At 40.6% G+C, this 19,593-nt stretch overlaps 1 pseudogene; it reads left to right on the top strand.

The window, feature by feature from the left end:
* The first annotated feature begins 16,472 nt into the window (after positions 1 to 16,472).
* Positions 16,473 to 17,373, top strand: LOC136586554 (nuclear ubiquitous casein and cyclin-dependent kinase substrate 1 pseudogene; annotated as a pseudogene).
* Positions 17,374 to 19,593: the final 2,220 nt, after the last annotated feature.

Below are 19,593 nucleotides of genomic sequence, written 5' to 3' on the forward strand. Positions count from 1 at the left end.
TTTTTTTTAGGTTCTATAAAGAAGCGCCTAAGAAAAAAACATTCCAGGGGCAAGCGAAAAAAAACAAAAAAAAAAAAACACCACTGACCTAAAAAAGCCACAAACCAAAACAAATGTCTACATACACATTCTAATATTTCACTATTGATTTTCGGCTAACATCTGGCCGCAGTGTTTCAGCAAAAAAAAATATTTTTTTTAAAATGCCACTGAAGACGCTGCCAAATGTTGTGTGTGAAACTGTATATCTAGACTTACAGGAGGCCCCTGAACCTTCTTGACATGTTCTGGTCGTTATAAGACACATTGATGAAAATTAGGATTCATTTTTACGCAGAATGAAATCTAGATTTGCGAGAGAGCTGGGATACATATTACAGAAAGGCCCAAGTGTATTCTGAAACCTCAGTATGGCGAATCAAGGAGAATGGGGTAGACACTGCATAAAGCTGTGTGCGTGTCTAGGAGAACCAATTGAACAGTAACGGCTGAGTCAGTTCCTTAGGGATGTGTTCCTAATAGCATATGAATGGAATTGGGCCTTGTAACTAATTTACATGTCTTCTTTGATATTGAAATAACACAATTGCCGAACTGTCATTGGGTTATTGTTTGGGCATATTTAGCTGTCTTGTTTCATGCAAGTCGATGCTTTAGGTAGCAGATGTTTTAACCTAAACATTATCAAAAATGCTTAGAGTAGCTTGAAATTAATCATTTAAACATAAGGAGTTCAATGAAAGTGGGCACAGTTTAATGCTACTTTTTATTAAAACATGACATAATTGCAATTAATGTAACATTTACCAATCAGGCTGGGTAACTCTGAAACAGTGTCCACCAAAACCAATATGTCCAGCACATTAAGTGTTAATAATACAATGATATTGCATAATCTGCCAATGAGATTGCTTGCAAGTAAAGCTAATCTAACATTATTCTTTAGTTCTAAAGTGATTTTCTTTTTCTGTTGTGCCACACAGTTAACAAATGTAAGAAACAAACTTAAAGGGATAGTTGCAACTCAGATATTTTATGGTGCATTTACAGGATACAGGTTCCCGACTCCAGTGCCCACATCAATGCCTTCAGGCAAAGTGCGAATGGAGAGGTGGCCTCATATGTACATGGCGCTCTCCATTCATTTCTATGGCAGCTATGTTCCCAACATAAGTGCGGGTGGACTATATCAGATACTTACGGCATAAGCGGTCTAATATGGTAAAACCTCTCCAAAGATGTTGACTAGTAAATATAAAAGAAATAAACAACTGCCCCTCTGTGCAGCCTGTGAGAAGTTCATTCTAGAATAGATCTTGGATAGGTTAATGATACCTGAGGTGGATGGGGGAAGTCTTATAGGAAGGAACAGTGTAGTGGTAGGCTCTGCTCTTGTCTGAGGCTAGCTCCTTCCCAATCCTTCCTCAGGTTTCGCCAAATCTTCCTAGGTACATTCTAGGATGGGTTTCGCACAGGATGCAGAGATGGTTGTAATTTTTTTCATTTACTAGACAGTCCTTTTAAAGGGGTTTTTCAGCAATTCTCTATTGATGACCTATCTTCAAGATAGGTCATTCAAATGTGGGTGATGACCTCCATCGTGGATGTGTATTTTCTGTTATTCAGCTGGGTAGATCTAAGATGAGGACTGAAAGCCCATTTAGACCCAATGATTCTCATCTAAAATTCGCTCAAAGCCATCTAGTTTTCTTGATTTGAGCAATGAACTCTTAGCAGCGATGCAGGCTCTTATCACAGTCGGTAGCGCTGATAAGATTCCTACAGCCCATGTCCCGCTGGTAGTTCACAGCGGAATGCGAGCTGTAAAGGTGGAGAACAATACAGCTGTTTGCTTAAGCAAAACAGCTGTATTGTTCACCAAGTGATAGTGACTGTGTCCCGCTCTGCCTACATAGCTGTTAAGTAGCTACTTAGCTACTCTAGCCTATGCAAAGATGATCGCTCCAAACTGTCACTCAAACTGTAGTGTAAATGGTGTCTAAGAAATCCTCCCTCATATACAATGAGAGAGAAATTTATTGTTTACATAAACAGGTTAAACTGGACTCTTATCGTTACATAAAACCAACAGAGATGGAGAAGAACACACAAAGACTGGCAGAATAATTGAATTTGTAGACCCCAGCCACAGAGGAGTCAACAGAAACTTATCATTCTTTGTACTTAAAACAAAAAACAAACGGATTGAACCAAATGTTAACCATGCTATGTGGCAAAATCACTACTGAGCATGTCTGATAATCTCCTTCCCCCTCTTTTGTGTAAAGTTGCCTCTTCTGATTACATCATAAACACTCTCCATGGGAATGACCTATCAGCACACAAAATGTTGTAATGTATCTGAATGTCCCACCTTCCTTTGTTTGAATTACTATATAAACCTTTTCCCGCCAAAATTAAAGCACATAGTTGATTAGTAGGAGTCTGCCACTTGGGATCCCTGACAATCAGCTGATTTAAATAACCGTGGTGTTCAGATGAAAGCTGCTGTCATTTCAGTCCATATCAGGCACAGCCCCATACATTGTTTAGCAGCTGTGCCTTGTATTGTAATGAGCTGATTGGTGGGGATCTTGAAAGTCTGACCCTGTCTATCAACTATTGATGACCTATCCTGAGGATACTTCATTAATACTATAGTCCTAAAACCCCTTTAAGTGAAGAAATGTTTAGAAGTTTACTTTTTGCCCAAAAGTGTGTGAAGAATCCAGCTAAACACTAAGTTTGGCCATTTTAGCCACAGCTATTGCAAATATATACATAAAATAAAGCGTACAGCCATGCAAGCTCAGTAGATAAAAATGCTTTGAGTGTTAGTTAGCTCTTTATTATTAACAAGTTTTTATGCCAGATTTCAAAATATTTTCTTGTAGGGGTGCAAGTTCTTCAATGGTTTGCACAGAACTTGCCTTAGCATACATTGAAATGCTAACTGTGATCCGGGCCGTTCCACCCAACCTCTGCTTAAAAACTTAGTAATGCTCTTTTGATCAAATGACACAAAATCCCTGCCACCATGTTACAAAGTCTTGTGAAAAGTATTCCTAGTAGAATGGTTGCTTTTATAAGGAAAAGGTGGTCCGTTGGCAAATTAATCCCCCAAACTGTAGGAGGAGATGCTTAAAGGGGTTCTGTCAGTAAAATAAAAAAATGTATACTCACCTGCATCCCTGTAGAGTGTAACCTGTAAAAAGAAAAGAGTGAAAAAACAAAGCTAACTTACCTAATCCCATTGTGGCTCTTCCCTCCGCTGTTCACCTGGCATGTGAGGGGTCGGCTCCTGCATGCACATGCGCGCTCTCGTCGACCTGGCCATGTCTATCCTGTGCCATCCATGGTGAGTGCGCAAGCTCGCTGGGAATGGGGATGCATGCGCACTTGCCGTCGACTTTCCAAGGTTGGCAGAGGTGTGGCCAGGCCAATCAGTGGGCAACGCGTCAACCACTGACCCGGGGGGGGGAGGGATTAAAAGATGCCTGGGAAGGCAATGACAAACCAGCCCGCGAAAACGTCAGAATATGACATCACCCGAGGAGTCAATCATGATTCGGTGCTTGCACAGAAATAGGCCAGAGAGCTAAATATGCAACAAAATGTAGACTTCTTAAAACAATGCCACCTGCTGAGCACCCCTTATTGATCTCCTGTTTGGGCTGGAACTGCATGGTAATAGAATATCCCCATCTTATGTAAGGTGCAGTAGATTTGGCCATGTGGTGCTGCTCGGCCAATCAGGACCCTTTTTATCTTCATCAGAATTTGGTTTACAAAAGTCCGGCATATAACTTTAAAACTTGTGAAATCCCTAATCAGTTCATGGAATCACAGCACAGGGGACTTACTTAATATCTGGTGTTTCATTTCTGTTCCTCTGTACTGTCTTTCTGCTCCACCAGGTAGCATGTTAGAATAAAGTGTGGTTTTATTGGCCACAGCTTCTATATGTTTTCCTGTAAAGTTTCACTTTGTACCAGACATCAAACGTGTACATTTTAATTAGGCTAGCAGATGAAGCAGCTCTGCCTGTTATTTTCCATGGCTGCATACTAGTTAATTTTACTGAAGACTGCAAATAGTAAATGGTACCAATTAAAAGGGAAATGTACTTGTGAAATTTAGATGTAGAATGTGTTAGAGCTGCACTATAAATAATGCTAGACCAGCTCGGAAATGTTATTAAAATAATAATAATAACGATGATGAGAATATTATAAACCCCATTATAGTTCCCGGAAATGCACTGCAAGCAATAAACAAGCTTATCGAGTCTGTTATGGGAGTCTAATGAAAATAAAAAATATCAGCACAAGCACACTATTAATCTGCGCATGCACACTAAATTATTGCATATGGGGCATCCTCACTGTCTAGTGGTGGCAAATATCAGGAGAAACCAGGATGAAATATGTTGGATCTCAATATGCCTGATCCTTTGCTCTGCCCAGAAATAAGCCACTTGGCTGCTGCTCTGCTATTGAATAAGCATGCTATAACTATAGCAGGGTATAGGTGGCAGTTGCATCAGGGCCCTGCTGTCGTAGGCTGCCAGTCCACGGACAGTTTTGAATTGTATTCCTAGCGGTGATAATCCGGCCGCGGGGAACGCAGTGCATGCTTTCCATATCGTTGCTATAGAAAGAGCAGCCCCCCTGTCCACGAGTCCGCTCGCGGACGGCAAATCGCAGCATGCTGTGAATTGCTGCGATTCTTCATGTGAGCCTATCTGTCAGATAGGCTCACCGCGGAGATCTGTCTGCAGGCTCCTGCTCCCGGGCAACGGCTCCCGCAGCAAAGAACCGCCGCGGGATATCGCAATGCCCGTGGACAGGCAGCCTTATGGGCTCCAAAGTCCTCTCTGATACATGTTGTGCATTTTTCTTTGGGGCTCAGGAGCTTCAAGTTACACCACTGCATGCACACTCACACATTGCTTTTTTTAATCTAAGGTCTGCTTGATACAAGAATATAACTAGCAAAATGCCATTTACAAGTTGTAGTACTGGATGGTAGCATATCACTAATATAACGCAAAGTACTAATATAGGAAATCCTAATACGTATACTACAGAGAATACTTGAAAAAGAATAGGGAATACAATAACATTTATTTATAAATTACCCAAGATGATCTTGACACCAAAATGGGCAATAAACATCACATTATATAGGAGCTTAAAGGGTTCTGTCATTTAAAAAAATAAAAGTCAATACTTACCTATTCCTCCCCAGGCAGTCTTCTTACCGCATCTTCTCCAGTCCCCCAGGTGACCTCACCTCTAGCTGTCTGGATCCTTTTCTTCTTGTTATGGAACTTCCATTCTCTGCATGCTTCTTCCGGCAGGTTAGTGTAGGTTACGTTACTAGTGACGTAACGTTCACTACCTAGGAAGGAATGCCGATCTATTGCCGAGACTGTCCATGTGCGCTGTCTCTTCGCGAGAGTTCATATACTAACATAGAGAGACAGTGCGCATGGGCAGACTCGGCAATACCTCGGCACTCTAGAAGAAGAATGCTGGCAATGGACGCTTCATCACCGGAAGAAGAATCAGTCGGCTGGAGGTGACCCAAGGGACTGCAGGAGTCAGGAGAAGATTGGCGGGGAGAAGATTCTTCTGTCTCTTCCTCTCTTTCTCTCTACTCCTCAGTGGTCCCGAGCATAGCAGGCTTCAGGGAACTGCTCCATTATTCACCACATGGGAGTTGATGGTACCCCCGTGCGGCCGGCACTCCTCTCTGATGGAACTCTCTGGCTCTCAACGCTGCTGACTTCCGACTCACTCATGGACTCACTGATGGAGACTCTATCACACCCAAATCACTCATATTTATCATCAGAGGCATACCACATGACAGGAAATGGATACATTCACAGGCATATCCCAGCTTCATGCAGACATTAACTCTTTACTCGCTGCAGCTGTGCAACACACATGACAAATGACTAGACAAATTCTGCACAGTGCATCTATACACAAGACATTACATGCATGACATTTATGGAGGAGCCAAGAATAGATGTTCTGGGCCACTCCAAGAGAACCACTTTAAAGGTCAACACTAACTAGGGGGCACATGGAGACCAAACGAATAATAAGGTATAAGAGAGATACACTTAGTGGTCAATTCAGGAAAAGCCCTGAATACCCTCTGGTGCTTCAGTGGGAGAAGCAGTAGGAGCAGGAGGGAAAGGAGAACACAAGGACATAGGATGTTTAGATGGGGGTGTTCTTCTGAGACAGCCCCCTTAATAGTGTGTTCACGTGCAGGATTCACACTGTTTGATGTAGATTTGACACGGATCCCCAGCAGATTTTACCCTTCCAATTGAACGGGTGAAGTCTGCTGCAGATCCACGACTAATTTTCTGCACCATTGGTTCAGATTTTCCACTGCAGGAAATTTGCATCAAATCGGCTATGGGTGAACATCCCCTTAGAGAGGAATTATTTTCATATAGTTTATGTAGTGTTTTGTCAAGTCAGTGTGTCAATTCTACCACTGTGTAGGTGGTGCGACCATCTGAGGGGCGGACTAGCTGGACAGAATAGGGGTGGCACACACAGAAAGGCGTCTTACTTCACTTTATACCAGTTGAGCATGCTCTTCGCACAGTCTGATACCCAGCAGCTTGTGTATCACCAATAGTATTCCTGTATCTGTTCCTTTATGGTCCCTTCTATTCTGAGGCAGCAGAAAGGAGAGGACGATTGATGATACACTGATACACCAGTATCAGTGCGCCAGACTATACAAGAAGCGCACTCCGCTAACAAAAGTGAAGTCAGAGCGACGGGGACACAGGGGAGGTCATAATTATTTGGGGGGGACTTATGTTTTGCAGCAACTGAGATCTGTATTATGAGGTTCTGCAACTGCTTAAGTGTGAATTATGATGTTCCGCAGCAGCTGAGATGTTTATTAAGTTGAAAAAATTAAGATTTAAAAAAAGAAAAATATTTTGATGCCTTGAAATTCAACATAATGGAGAAAATGTAAGAACTATAGTCGTATTTATCTAGTTATGCAGTATTATTGTTAGATTGGCAGCCTTACTTGATTTTGGGGGGCGCTTTTTTTTTCATGTTCACTCTGTTAGCCAGATTCTCCAGAAACTGCCCTTTGCTCATTTATGTTACATTCTGCCAGTAGGCTCACCTTTGAACAAAAACTGTCACTCTAGCAATGATCAGAATATAAAAATGTTATTTATTTATAATGGGGATGGTTTGTTGTAGACAAATAACTACAAGCTAGCACCACTTCATGCCCCCGGCTCAGAACACCATCAAGACTTCAGTCACAACCTGTCGCTGGGCAAAAACTCCCTGTCACTTTTACTAATGCTCTTCTCAGTGCCCCCTACACAGTACTAATGTCCGCTTTTGTGCTCCACAGATCAATAGAGCCCCCACACCAATACTTTCCTTATTGTGCCTACCATTACATACTAATGTTCCCTCAGTGCCCTGCAGTTATAGTGCCATTTTTTGTGCTTTTACAATGTAATAATCCCCAAAGTAAGTGTCCCCTCTGTGCCCTCTACAAGATAATAGTGCCCTCTTTGTGTCCCTCAAAGTACTAATGCCACCTTAGTGCCCATGACATTGTTATAGTGCCCCTTTTGTGCCTCAAACAAGATAATTGTGCCAAAATTGTGCTCCCATAAAGTAATAACGTTCCCTTTGTGGCCCCATAAAATAATAGTACTCGCTTTGTGCCACCTTCAAAGTAGTGCTGCTCCCCTTGTGTATTCCACAAAGCCCCATTTGTACCTCCCATAAGGTAACAGTATCTAAGTACCCCCTACAAAGTAATACTGTCCCCCTAGTGTCCCCATGGTTTAATGCTGCCCATTCAATGTCCCTTTTGTGCCTCCGTGAGTTAAGAGTGCCCTCTTTGTACCGCTCACAAAGTAATAAATGTCCCCCACACTTTTTTCTCTGCCTCTCCCTGGCTAAACTGTTAATCATTAACAATGAGTTAGATTCTTAGGTCTACTGTGTCAACTGTGGCAGAGTATGTATCGTCAATCATCCTCTCCTGTCTGCACTCTGTTCTATTCTGACAAGTAGAGCAGACAAAAGAAGATGATTGACAATACATACACCCATACAGGACAAGGAATAGAAGTGAGGAACCAAATAAATATTAGACGATTAACAGTGCAGACAGTGTTAATGTAGCAAAGGCACCTGTGGGCCCCCCTGGCTTAAGGGCCTGGTCACACGTGACCATGCAATCCTTGTAGCTACACCGCTGCTCCTACAACAACAAAATTAAACTATTGATTGTTCTATTGGCCCTATCTTGGTTGGACACAATTTTTTTCTCAAACTCTCATATATTTGTAATAAAAAGTCAGTGAACCCTTTGGAATTATATGTTTTTTTCTACATTGACTGCTAATAAAATGGGGTTTGATTATCATCCATGTCACAATTATAAACAGACTGTTGTACTGCTCATGTCTTCTATTGAGCAAATCGAGTAAACCTACAGTGTAGGGAGGAAAATTAAGTGTTCCATTGAATTGAATAACCTATAGATCCCCCTTTATCATCAATCACATCCACCAAACATTTCCTTCTTTTGTGTATAGATTTGCACAATGTTGAGAAATATTTTGCACCATTCCTTCCTGCAAACGTGTTTCAGTTCATCATTATTTCTTGGATGCCTTGTGTGCACAGCTCTCTTTAGGTCATGTCATAGCATCCTAATAGGACTTAGGTTCTTGAGCACTCCAAAGAACAATTTTTTTCAACTATTCATTTGTTGATCTGCTTGTGTGTTTTGGGTCATTGTCCTGTTGCACCATCCAACATTTCTTCAGTTTGAGGACAGGGACTACTGCTCTTACATTCTCCTGTAAAATATTTTGATAAAGTTTAAAATTCATCAATGATCACAAGGTATCCAGACTCTGAGGTAGTAAAACAGTCCCAAACCATCATGATTTCTCCTACATGCCTTATACTTGAGATGAGGTTTTGGTGTTGGGGTGCAGTGTTTTTTTTCATAGTCTCCTCTAAGCATAACATTGTGCCTTTTGGCTAAAAAGTTCCACTTTTGTCTCATATGTCCTAGTTAGTGATTGTTCCCAGCAAGAGAAACCAAGTAATCTTGTAGATATGATACCTTTTAATGGCTAACAAAAATATATGATGTTACAGCGAGCTTTCAAACCTCTCAGGATTCTTCCTTAGGCACAATGAAATAGATCTGAAGAGGCATGCATATATATACACAAGAAGCATTGTGGAACATCCAGGTGGTCTGAGGGTGCGGTGTGTTCACACCTCGCTGATTTGCTGCATATTTTGTCACAGATTTTTGTGCAGATCTGTAGCTGATTTTACCCTTCCACTTGAATTAAAGCTGAAGGGTTGAAATCTGCTGCAGATCGCACCAAAATCTGCCACAAATTCTGCAGCAAATCAGAGACATGTGAACACACCCTAAAACCAATCTCGCATGACTGTATAGAAAAACGCTGCATTTGTTGCGCATAGTGATCGTAGAGGACACATGCCAGTGGTTGGTGCAGTTTGTAGAGCCTTCTGTAGGTCTTTTGCTGCTGCCCTTGGGTTCTTTGTCATCTCTTTCAGGATTGCTTGTTGTACTCTTAGAGTGATCTTAACAGGATGCGCACTCCTAGAAAGAATAGCAAGAGTGCTCTGTTTTCTTCATTTGTACATAATTTATCCAACCATGGATTAATGTAACCCAGCAGTCTCGCACACTTTTTGTAGCCTTTTCCGCCCTCATGTCTCTATCACATGTCTTCTGAAAGTTTTTTACATCAAGGTCTGGTTCACACTAATCAATTTTTCTTGAGAACAACAGATTTGTCAGTAATCCTGCTTTGTGTGCATTTATTTAATGAGCAAAGCACCTGGGAAATCCACATTTACAATCTCATCTCTTTAATTGATGCACCTTTTACCAGCTAGCTCTTGGAGAACTCATTAACACAGAGGTTCACTTACTTTTTTCCCCTGCACCTTATTTGCTCACTAAATGTGCTAAACAAAATACATAAACGGTACAACTGCCTTTGTTTGTCTTAGTTTAGTTAGATTGTGCTTGTCTATAATTAACAATCAGGTCATATTTTATTAGTAAGAGATTGAGGTAAATTCAAAGTGTTATCTTCTTCTTCTTCTTGGAGACACATGTTGACAAAAGTCATTATTCATTTGTCCTAGTATGTAGGTTACTTGTGATGAACCTGTGTAGGGACAGTTTACTTATTATGATAATTGGTGGTCATGCTACCTAGAGATGTATTAGAACTGGCTAGATCAACCGAAAATGGCTCATATAACTGTAGATGAACTGTAGTACATTATATTGATCCATTGGGAACAACTTGCCAGCCGTTTATCTGTATGTTAATGAACCAATAAAGCATTATTTGTAATTCATATAAAGGTTGTCTAAGCTTCATAGGACAAATGAGAAAGAAATCTGTGGAAGCTCGAAAGCTGTTTTACAAATTTTTCCCAAGTAGTATTCTCATGTTGATTCATTAAAAGAAATCAAATTAGCAGCAATTGGTTCATAACAACAACATAGCAACACATCAGAGGAAAAAATGCAGGAATATAGAAGAAGCGCTGGAGCTGGCAGGTCTAGGATATGCCGTACAGAATACATGGGGTGGACAAAAATATGGAAACACCGTCTGAAATGCATGCCCTAAATTACATGGGATTATAAATCATATTTCAATAAGACATGTAGGAGGTAATATGACACCGATGTTGCTGAGCAGAATGATCATTTGCCTGAGCAACAAGGTTCCATTGGTCAGCGGTTTGAGACACTTAGCACATAGCTCCCAAAACCACCCAGAGCAGGGCAAGAGGTGAAGTAAACACAAGTTTGGTGGGAAAGTTCTCAGCCAAACAGGGGTCAAAAGAGCAGCTCAGTGTTAATGATTAAAAATCTCATGCATTTCATGTGCTTTTCCATAATTTTTGTCAACCCCCTGCATGTTGGCTGAATATAATCTCATTGGGCAAGAGTTTTTTTCCCATTTAAAATTCCAAATTCCATAGGGCTAAAGTTAGGTTCCCATATATCCAATAGTCTGGCTTTTTTCCATCCTACATTGCTGGAGGAAAACTGATGACAGAATGGATCCCATAGTTGTCTATGCGATCATTCATGGCATTTGGTGCAACAGTTTTGATGTTAGATAGCTTCCTGCCATGGACAGAAAAACGTTGCAAGCGGCAGTTTTTTGTCTGGCTAAGTCCAGCTTTGGATGCTGGACAGGTGCACAAAGTGCTGGAGGCAGCTGATGTATAGAAATCCAGCCTAAATCTATAAATCAGTCTATCTAATATCTCTATCTATCTAATATTTCTATCTATCTCATATCTATCTATCTCATAGTGATCTATCTATCTATCTCATATCTATCTATCTCATATCTATCTATCTATCTATCTATCTCATATCTATCTATCTATCTATCTCATAGTAATCTATCTATCCATCTATCTCATATCTATCTATCTATCTATCTAATATCTATCTATCTCATATCTATCGATCTATCTATCTATCTCATATCTATCTAATATCTATCTATCTCATAGTGATATATCTATCTATCTGTCTATCTCATATCTATCTATCTCATATCTATCTAATATCTATCTATCTCATATCTATCTATCTCATATCTATCTATCTATCTATCTATCTCATATCTATCTATCTATCTCATATCTATCTATCTATCTATCTATCTCATATCTATCTATCTCATATCTATCTATCTGTCTCATATCTATCTAATATTTATCTATCTATCTATTTCATATTTATCTAATATCTATCTATCTGTCTGTCTATCATATCTAGCTCATATCTGTCTGCCTAGCTATCTCCAGAATAGCAAATTGTACATTTCTACAGTCCAGAACTTTAACACAGTTAACGTTGGGTATAAATGTTAAAATTCCAGTTAAATTTTTTTTCTACTAGACTTTAGCCAGAAATGATTTTGCTGCTGCAAGAATATACAGTATCCTGCTAATTTGCAACATTTAAAAGGGTTGCCCATTATTACAGAAAATAAACTGCTTCCATTTTCCCCAGAAACTGGGCTATCTCTGTACATTATCAGTACTGGTATTATAGTTCAGCCTCACTCAGGTAACTTTAGTTGAACACTTTAAATGGGCAATTCAGTAAGAATGTGTTGAATGCTGTGGGATCGCAGAGCGACTTTAGATTATAATTCTTCCACTTCTCCATCAAATATGGACAAAAAAGGCATCAGAAATGACAATTGAGTTGTCATCCAGAATTCACAAAACAGATATAACAAAGACATAACATAGCAGAATTGTTCTCATTCTGACAGAATAGGTCTACTCTATAACTAGGGCATATGTTTACAATATGCGTCATTTTTGTAAATAAAAATTGAAACATTTGTACATTTATGGATTCTGGATTTTCCATATAAATATTTTACCATTTTCAGAAATACAGAGTTTAATGGATTCTTCTTATATTTTAGGATCACATAAAATGACAATACAATTTTTTTACATGCCAACAACACAATTCTAGTGAAACCAATTTTACTTGATGTGTTCCGTAAGATGTGACATTGCCTCCAGATATATTTACTGTAAAGAACATGAAATCAGTGCACAACCAAGTTGTCCCAATGGAGCATCCATCAGAAAATATTTGTAAAGATTTCAGTATAACTAGGGACAAGGTTAGCTTCTGATTAAATCAGATAGGGACCTAATTATAGTCTTAGCTAAGAAACCAGCACACCTTCTACCAGACAGTTTCCCTGCTGGGACACAAAAAAAACTCATTGAAGCATAAAGAAGATACAGACAGTAATAGGACGAGATATATACATTTCCTGTGGTAATATTAGAGTCTACAAAGTTGCTTGTAGCTAATACTATAGCTGGAAGGCTGAAGACTTGATATGAAGAAAACAAGTCTTTGTGAAGGAACTGCAGATGCATCCTTGGTCCCGGAGGCGTTAAATAGTTATTCTTAAGTCTGCAGCAATAAGTAGTGTAGCAGGCATCACACCTACCAGTAAAGGGATAATTAGCCTTAGTTATGAAAATACACAGCGACAAATCTTCTTAAAGACCTCCTCAGTTGGAAAATCACCTTTGAATAGCAGAGGAAAGAGATCGGTGAAGGAGCATGCTCACCTCAGTACACTGGTGGATCATAAACCTTGGAAACGACTCTATGCCATTTGGTAGAATAACAAAGTTAAAATTGAAGGGTAGGGGATGCATTAGTATAATATCTAAATAAATAGGAAAGTTGGAGAAATCTTATATTGTGTGGGAAATACAGAAATGAAGTATATCAGAGCTTAGAAAAAGAATCCACAAAACAATTAAGTTTTTACTTTAGTGATTTCTTTATTATAGTTCATATCACAAAATAATGCATAGTTCTTGCTTTTATCAATGCAGTCATACACTTACTTGTTTTCTGTGTTTTTTTCTATATAGTGTTACTAAACATCCTTTTTTATTCAAAATGCAGAGGCTTACATGATACTGGATAATAAAGAGGACATTTGCTAATACAAAAATGGGTTTGATCTCAATGAAGAATAACAATTAAACTGCTTATGTCCCAATTTTTCAACAACAGGTTTATGTAATATGATAGAAAAGTAAACTTTTAACTCACAGACTTGACCTCCATTTCAAATTACAATATTCTTTCCTTTTTTCACCAAACACGAAGTATTTTTAATTTTATTGTAGAAATGACAGAAACAAAATTCCAGCGGGGCTGATATGTACATGGACAGCTTGAATTAAACCCCTCAGAGGGAAAACAAAGCTCCACCTTCCCTTCTTTCTTTTCCCTTCCATGGTTGAAGGGACATTCATGAAAAAAATTTGGAGTGTCCTGGTACTGCTGTTCAAGTGAGAACCAAATACCAATGACACAAAACTTTAAAAGATGTCTCTAACATTAGTATATTACGGACACTTTTGTTGTCATCAGCAAGGTTGCTTCCCATGTCTTCTTCCCAATGTGAAACAAATCTCATGATGCATGATAAGAGGACTGGACAAGTCTAGAATATATTTGCAAGATAAGGCCTTTAGCATGCGGGTATTTCAGGCTGAAAGTTTCAATGAGAGTTAGAGTCCGTGGAGAGAGAAGATATGAAGTGTTTGAGTTGTAAATACCAAAAAAGTTCAGAGTTTGGAAGGGTGGGGAATGAAGGAGTACCTTCCAAAGAAAGCAAATGGCATATTTTGGTGAGACGTCTATCTGTGCAAGCTGTAAAAGTCGCAAAAAGGGCAAGAGGAGCAAATGAGGAGAGATTAGGTCCCCGGAATATTTAATAGAGTCCCAGATCTTGTAATTGGGTTAGTAATAGAGGGTCTGTGTATTGGTGGGGTCCACAAGATTGATTTAATAGTGAGAGGTTGGACCTCAGTGACCTCTAAAGATAGCCAAAGAAGAGTATCAGTTTTAGAATGAAGAAGAGCCAGTTGGTCTATTTCAACTGCCTGATTATACTTCTTAAAATTTGGAACACTCAGTCCTCCTTTCAGTCTGAGAATTAACTCTTCCTATCTATGAGATATGGTAACAACTCAAGCTTTCTATAGGCAGTCTGAATTTGCAGAGAAGGAAAGTATAATTCGTGCCAAATAATGAATGGTATGAGTTAATTGAATGGATATCCAGATAGTCCAGTGACACCTGATAAACATTGAAAAGATAAATTCGACTGCAGCTGATAGACCAGATTTGGAGGCAATGTGACATTAAAGGATCTTGACTTTGTTAACTGTTAAACTTGAAAGTGACCCAAACCTGGACAGTTCAGCTAGTAAGATAGTGAACCAATGCATTCTTGATCCCTGCAATGTCTGAGTTATTACAGGTTTTAATTGCCAATGGCTCCATGACTAAGATAAAAAGAAGAGGAGATAAACCGCATCCCTGCCATGTGCCTCAATCGATAGAAGTGGCTTCTGAGCAGAAACCTTTGTAGCGAACAAAGGCTTTAGACGAAGTGTATAACCCTTGTGTAGTGGCCAGAGTTAATGGAGCCAATCCATAAGTATGCATGTGTTTGTCTCATGCCTTTATGTTGTCAGTGTCTTCAATGTGTGTGCATTTGTGATGTGTATTGCAGCTCTGCAGCACTGAATGGGTTTATATCTGGGTTATGTCTGGAAAATGTATCTTGTTGTATGTCACGTGATCATGTTTTATATATGTGTATGCGAGGTGGATAAAAGAGAGTCGGCTTCTAGGTCTTCTTGCTAAAGTCAGTCTAGAGAGAAGTCTGCAAGTTAGTTGGGAAAGTGAGATTCTTTTAGTGAGTAGGAGAAACTGCCTCACCCTCCGAGGATCCCCAGGATGGAAGAGGCTAAGCAATGGCATGATGTGTGCCCTGGGCCCTATTCACCCAGGCCTTCTTGCTGTTGATGTGGAGGACTGAGAGAGTGAGAGGAACCGCCATGCAGCACTGAGTGCTCCTTCCAAATGTGAGTGTTGACCAGTAGAGAGCTGGAGAGAGAAAGAGAGAGGCCTGGAACAGAAGCCCACAGATAACTGGGACTGTGGACTATCTGTCATCCATGAATCCTCCCTGTCACACCACTATTGTGTCTGCACCGATGATCTGCTGGCTTATGTAAAGTGTTGGACTGTAATTGTTTATTGGAGTAAACGAACTCTATCGACCATTCCTGGTGTTGCTCAGAAAGTTATCCCTGTGTGTGGACTATTTATTTTCCAACTTCTGGATTCACCGCAGAGGGCGGAATGATGGCGTCATGAGTAACAAGGATCTAAGGTAAACCGCAAACTAGGTTTCCTCATGAAACTCCACTAGTAGTAACTTGGTCGTGTCCCGTGCTACCCCCAGAGGAGAAGATGGTAGAGTCCCGTGACAAGGCCTCAATCTACCCCGTTATCTCCTCGCTGTGGGCCCACTCCTTGGTCGCGGCGCTTGCAACCGTGTAAGAAATTTAATAGGAAACTACCAGTGCTCAAGTACTGAGAACAGATATGACCAACTCGGGGTGTCGAAAGCACCCTATGTATGCAAGGAGAGCAGCATAACAGCAATGGCCCAGTCTCTACAGATATGTGTGAGATGGGCTATTCAGCAAATATTATCTGGGGCTTGATGTCCTGTAATAAACCCAACCTGATCTTTTTCAATCATCAATGTGATAGCTGTATTTAGATGTGGTGCTAAGATCTTGTTAAGGAGTTTCACATCCACGTTGACTAGGGAAATGAGGCGGTAGTTTTGTTTGTCTAGTGAGTTTTTCTCTGATTTAGAAATCACAGAAATGGCTGCCAGAAGAGAAGTTTGCCCCACTGGGTGTTCCTCTCTCATGGCATTAAAATAATTAGCAAGACCTGGCTGTGCAGTATCTGCAGGCACCATGTGCAGACCAGTTAGGAGCAGAAAAGTGGTTAATTATTCATAATTTCAGGATTCTGATAATGAAGAATATCGAACAGAATATGCTCCTCCTCCTAAGAAGTATCAGTCATCTTCTAAGGAGGTGAAGGATAAAAGAAAATCTGGCAAAAACACACAAGAGGACAGTGAGGAGTCTGACGAAAAAGATGTGAAGAAGACCAAAAAAGATGTAAAGAAAACCAAAAAAAAAGAGGTCGACTTTGCAGAAGAAGACTTTGGTAGTCATGATGGCTTGGCAGCAGGCGAAGGAAAACCAAATAGTGATTATGAGAGCCCAAAAAAGACAAAAAAAACGACACCTGACAAGAGATGTGCTTCCAAAGGAAGGAAGTGATCAACCCAAGATGACAGTGATGATGAAAAGGAACAACATAAAACTTCCTGTCAACAAAGACTAGCTGCATCTATGGCCGCCTTTAAGCAAAGGGAGATGTTACAGGTAATAGGAGATGTTGGCAGTGAAGAGGAGAAGCCAGAGGATGAAGATGAAGCAATTTTTTGGAAGTCTTCTGGGAGTGATGAAGACTTCATGGTTGAAGATGATGATGATAGCGATTATGGTTAATCAAAGCAGAAGAAGATAGTGAAAAAAATCTAAACCTGAAAAGAGGGAGAAAAAAGTACTTAAGCCTAGGCTAAAAGCAACAGTTACTAGCAGTCCAGCAATGGCCAAATGAAAGAGCCGTCCTGCAGCAAAGGCATTAAAGGGAAGATCTCCATCACCCAAAGAGGAGAAAGAGGAAGAAGATGATGAGTCAGCGACCCCACCCCCAGATAAGAAACCTGTCAGATCTCAGCAAGAGATGTCTGGTGAAGAGGCATCTGATAAAGAAGTGCAGAGCGCAGAAGACTATCATTAGGTTTGGGGGGTTAAGGTGTAGGGTGATTGGGGAGATTAAAAAAAAAAAACAACACAAAAGACTTGGTTTGGAACATGATTTAGGCTATTGCTTGACTTTTTCACCTCCAACTCTTTAATTTCTATTTCAAGAGTTACAAATGCGCTTTTCTATTTTATCCAGAAAAAGTTAATACTTTTTGCCATTTTGGGGGGTTAATGGTTGCTCGCTCCCATCACCTGTTTGAAATATTTTTTGCACACCTGTTTTGCACATTTTTAATAAGTTTGCATTGCTGATATACTTTTCCTTTTTTGTCTGTAATGATATTTTTCATTACATTATTGATTAGAATTTTAGTGATCTGAATGGTAATCTGGAAATTGGAATATTCTCTGCTATTCAATAGATTCATTTGTATGCGGTCATTTCCCTCTGACCGTAACTAACAGAGAAACTTCCCAACTTACGTTTTTATAATTTTCTTAAATGTTGACACTAATGTCTTCCTGTTTTTTTCCTCTGTAGGCTGGCTGACCCCGGTGATGCGGTATCCCACGGCGAAGCTCCGCCGCCGCCCGGGAGCAGGAGCAGCCTCCGAATCCCCACCGGTCAGCCCTATCTAATAGATAGGCTGACCGCGGAGAATTGGGGCAATTCACAATACACCGCGAATTGCCCGCTGCAAGTGGAGAATTGCAATGATTTTCCGCTTGTGGACAGGTGCCAGCACTTTCCATAGCAATGCTATGGGAAGCGTCGGCCAGCGTGATTCGCTGGCAGTAAACCGCCGGCGAAATCACTGCCGTAGACAGGGGGCCTTAATTTGTTTTTCTTATGTATCCAATGGCATGGGGAATCATTTTTTGTTACAGTTCAAACCTTAATGGGGAATTGAACTCCAGCAAATGTTGTACCTCTTTAACAGATGTAAACTGGGCCGTGCTGTTACCCAGATGTACTGCTATGGTTTTCATGGTTTGACCTTCCTGGCCATCTTATAATAATCAAGATTTACCTTTTTTGGATAGACTATTTTGAAGATGCTGACAAAAAATGTGTATTTAAATTTTGTCAGAACGCATAATATAAGCGATGTGTAATTTATTTTAATTGTTGGAAGCCATCTTATAAAAGTTGAAAGTGATCTGTTAAACGTTTCAATTTTCTCCTTTATTGTAAAGAAACTGGTTATAATTAGAGATGAGCGAACGTACTCGTCCGAGCTTGATGCTCGGGCGAATATTAGGGTGTTCGGGATGTTCGTTATTCGTAACGAACACCACACGATGTTCGGATGTTCGGGTTACTTTAACTTTCTTCCCTGAGAAATCATTTCTATATGCGCTCAATGGGGCCGGCGGCAGCGCCAACCCCATTGAGAACATATAGAAGACAAATCGTTCTTCTCTGCCACAGCTGTAACAGCTGTGACAGAGAAGAACGATGTTTGCCCATTGAATTCAATGGAACCGGCAATACAGCCGACTCCACTGAATGCAATGGGCTGCCGGCGATCGCGGGATGAATTGTCGGAAAGGGGTTAAATATATAAGCCCTTCCCTGCAATTCATCCAGAAATGTGTAAAAATAAAAAATATATATATACTCACCTGGTGCCCGCAGACGGAGTTCAGCGCGGCAGGCTGCAGTTCTCCTGAACTGCTCTGAACAGCTGTGAGTAGTATTCAGCAGCCGGGGATTTAAAATCCCCGCCTGCTGAATAAGATGCCTCTGAATGGTCACAGCCTGACCAATCAGAGGCCAGCCCTCACTCACACCCATTCATGAATTCATGAATGGGTGAGTGAGGGCTGCCTCTGATTGGCTCAGGGGCAGGAGAGCTGCCCCTGAGCCAATCAGAGGCAGCCCTCACTCACCCATTCATGAATTCATGAATGGGTGTGAGTGAGGGCTGGCCTCTGATTGGTCAGGCTGTGACCATTCAGAGGCATCTTATTCAGCAGGCGGGGATTTTAAATCCCCGGCTGCTGAATACTACTCACAGCTGTTCAGAGCAGTTCAGGAGAACTGCAGCCTGCCGCGCTGAACTCCGTCTGCGGGCACCAGGTGAGTATATATATATTTTTTATTTTTACACATTTCTGGATGAATTGCAGGGAAGGGCTTATATATTTAACCCCTTTCCGACAATTCATCCCGCGATCGCCGGCAGCCCATTGCATTCAGTGGAGTCGGCTGTATTGACGGCTCCACTGAATTCAATGGGCTAACATCGTC

Source organism: Eleutherodactylus coqui, chromosome 12 (assembly GCF_035609145.1).
Source record: "Eleutherodactylus coqui strain aEleCoq1 chromosome 12, aEleCoq1.hap1, whole genome shotgun sequence".
NCBI lineage: Eukaryota > Metazoa > Chordata > Amphibia > Anura > Eleutherodactylidae > Eleutherodactylus > Eleutherodactylus coqui.